Source organism: Haemaphysalis longicornis, unplaced genomic scaffold (assembly GCF_048455015.1).
Source record: "Haemaphysalis longicornis isolate Haplotype H1 unplaced genomic scaffold, Haemaphysalis longicornis Haplotype H1 scaffold_15, whole genome shotgun sequence".
Classification (NCBI taxonomy): domain Eukaryota; kingdom Metazoa; phylum Arthropoda; class Arachnida; order Ixodida; family Ixodidae; genus Haemaphysalis; species Haemaphysalis longicornis.
The window spans coordinates 21,478,823-21,482,320 of NW_027526257.1; positions in this window are offsets into that span (position 1 = coordinate 21,478,823).

Consider the following 3,498-nt stretch of genomic DNA (forward strand, 5'->3'; position numbering starts at 1 on the left):
AACATGTTGATGTGGAAAAGGCTCGTCCGGGTTCCAAGATCAATCACATAATCGACTTCGTTGCGCCTTTCCAAAACATTGAATGGACCTTTCCATGTGAGGATTAACTTATTATTGTCGGACGGGAGCAGAAGCAAAACTTTGTCACCAACGGCGAGGTAACGTGTCTTCGCTTTTCGGTTGTAATATTTTTTCTGCGCCAACTTGGCCTTCCGGAGCTCTTCGTGCGCCAGTCGGCAAGTGTCTTCCAGGCGCTGGCGAAGCTCGACGACGTATGCATACGACGTTTTGACCTCAGGATTTACATTCTCTCCTGTCCAAAGTTCCTTCAGTATAGCCATCGGTCCTCGGACATGTCTGCCGTACAGGAGATCGAACGGTGCAAAACCCAAGCTAGATTGGGGCACCTCGCGGTATGCAAACAGCAGTGGTGCCAAGTAGCGGTCCCAGTTTTTAGGAGTTTCTTGGCACATCCGCCTTATCATTTGCTTTAGCGTGCCGTTAAATCGTTCAACCAGCCCGTTAGCCATTGGGTGGTACGGTGTCGTGGGCAGCTGTGCAACTGAAAGCAGACGGCTGAGCTCCTTCATAAGTCCAGATATGAAGGACTTGCCCCGATCGCTGACGATCTCTCGAGGAAATCCCACTCGAGCAAACATTTCTAGGAGAGCTTCAGCGATCCTCTCGGTATCAATGCTTGGTAACGCCACGGCATCGGGGTAGCGGGTCGCGAAGTCCACCATCGTTAGCACATACCGGTTGCCGTTCTCTGTGGTGGGGGAGAGCGGCCCCACTATGTCGATGGCAACCCGCTGGAACGGTGTCTCGATCACAGGCATGTTTCCTAGTGGCACGCGGCCTACTGGATGTTTAGGTACAGTCCGCTGACAAATGTCGCAGGATTTCACAAATCTTGTTATGTCACCCTGCATGCCAGGCCAGTAGAATTCCTCACGCACGCGGTCCAGAGTTCGTTTAACTCCCTGGTGTCCAGCCAGGATTCCCTCGTGAGCCATTGTCAAAACAATGTCTCGAAGCTCGATTGGGACAACGAGCTGCTCTATTTCCTGTCTCGAGGGTAAACGGTACCGCCGGTATAGAACGCCATTTACCATTTCAAACTGGATAGCAGCCGAGTTCACCATTATCTTTTTCCCGACCTCACCGAAAAACTTTTGCAGCGTAGGATCATGTTGTTGCATTTGTCTTAATTCAGCAACGCTGATCGTAGAAGGGCTAACAGTAACCGCCGGTAGCCGCGGCGTTTTTCTCAACGCCTCGCGTCTTGCTGCACCCACGCGTGTTTCGGGCTTTGACTCCGCGTTCGTTGGTGGGCACGGCGGTTCGTTCCGGCTACACTGGACTTCTGGAACGACTGTTGGAACGCTTCCTGTTCCGTTCGCTGGGCCAATACTCGTCGGAAGAGATTCCGACTCCTGGGACTCCACCCATCTGTTTTCCGAGTAGCGGGTCGGCATGGATGCATCACGAGCGCCCTCGATGTTCCCTATGATAACGTCATAGAGAGGGTCCTCCATACAGGTGGCTAGTACTCGACCAGAGAAAAATGGAGACACGATCTCCACTTCCGCTTCCGGTAAAACGAGGCGGGTTCGGTCCAACAGATAGACAGTGCTGGTATTCCCCGTGAGCTTGGTATCGCGAACCAAGGACCGCTTCACGATTACGGAATTACAGCCCGTGTCGCGTAACAGTGTCACAGGTTGCCCTTCAAGTAATCCTTCGGCGGTCGGCATTTGCTCCCGGTTAACTCTCGGTTTCCTGTGTTTTGGATTCTGTTTCCCCTGCCTTGACAGTTCCGGCCAGGATGCGTGTCCAGTCAAGGAACAGGAAACTTGGCCCGTGTTTCCTGGTTGGTTGGGGCAAAGGTCAGATCGGTGTCCGTGTTTTCGGCACCGTCCGCAAAAGAGCGCCTTCTGGCTGGGCTGACTGGAACCCCGCGATTTACTCCAGCAGTCTGATGGCCGGTGCCCTAACTTATTGCATAAAAAGCAATGTGGCTTGGTCGTCTTGTGATCCTGATGATCAGGAGCGCGAGGGAGTCCAGGGGGCTTGCTGCCCTCTTTCGTTTCCTCTCGGCCTTTACCCAAGTTGATTAAGCCCTGGGCTTCGACGTATTGGTCAGCTGCTTCGACGAGCTGATCTAGGTTTTTGTAACCCCTCTCTTTGAGAAAAATGGCCAGCTTATTGTGGCACCTGTCGAGAAATTGCTCGGCCACCATTTTATCTCGGAGCGCGGCGTACGTCTGCTCCGTTTTGGCCAGCTCCTGCCAATTGTCAAAGTAGCCGCGTAGGCGGCCCACAAATTGACGGCCTGTCTCCGAGTTCTGCGGCTTGGACTCCCTAAATTTGCTCCTGTAGCCCTCCTCGGTGTACCTGAACCTCTGGAGCAGGGTCTTCTTTAATTTAGGGTAATCCATGGCATCGTCGGACGACATGCGACCAACAGCACTGAGAGCTTCGCCAGTCAAGCACAAGTGTAGGGATAGCGCCCACTTGTCTGAGGGCCACCCTTGACTGGTTGCCACCCTCTCGAAACGTTGGATGTAGGCGTCAAGCTCATCCCGGTCCTCGTTGAAGGCAGGAATGAACTTGTGCGGGCTGTGGACGCCTTGTGCTGCATTAGGCGCGGGGTGACCTCCTACCTCGTTAGAACTCTGCGACCCTTCCTGAAGCCGCAGCTTAAGTTCTACCAGGGCGCGTTCCGCCTCAATGCGAGCTCTGGTCTCGGACTCTCTGTTCTGGGCTAGTATTGCCGCTTCTTTAGCCGCCTCGCGTTCAGTTGCGCGCCGGTCCCTTTCTTTTGTGCGTTCCTCGTCAATAAACTCTTTTAGAGCTGGTCCGGACAGTCCTAGCTCCTTCCCAATGGACATCAGTTTTTCGAGTTCCATTCTCGCTTGCCGCACCCACTTGCCTGCTTAGTCTCAAGATGGAATTAGAGCACGCGGTCCTGTCGCGGACGCCAGAAATTGTAAGGCCGCGTGTTAAGCAGGCGGGTGTGAGGCTCGCGGAGGAGGATCAACGACAAGTGATGCCGTGGGCTCAGCACAAGTAAGAAACATATATTCTGGGACGGACACACAAACACCCGAAGAAACAACACTAGGGAACTAACGGCAACAACAGAGAACAACACGCGGGCGACGCGGCGGAATGGCTAACACCAGTCCAAACCAAAGTTCGTGCGAAACGGAAAACGAGGGGACACGCTCACGTTCCCGTCTGCTCGACGCTGGGCGGGATTATGTCGATGGCATGTGTGGAACGTCGGGGGACCGTCGCCTGTTGAATCGCAGTGGTCGTCGGTCGGAACGCCGATGCTTGCGCTCGTGCCTGGCCTCTCTAGGCCTCGCCCCGAACCTCGGCCCGGATCACGCTTCGGGACCTCGCCAGCGGGAACAGGCAGCTCTCGTCGCGGCAGAGTAGTCCCGGAACAGCCCCCGAGACGGTTCTCCGAGCCCGGTGCACGAACTCTCC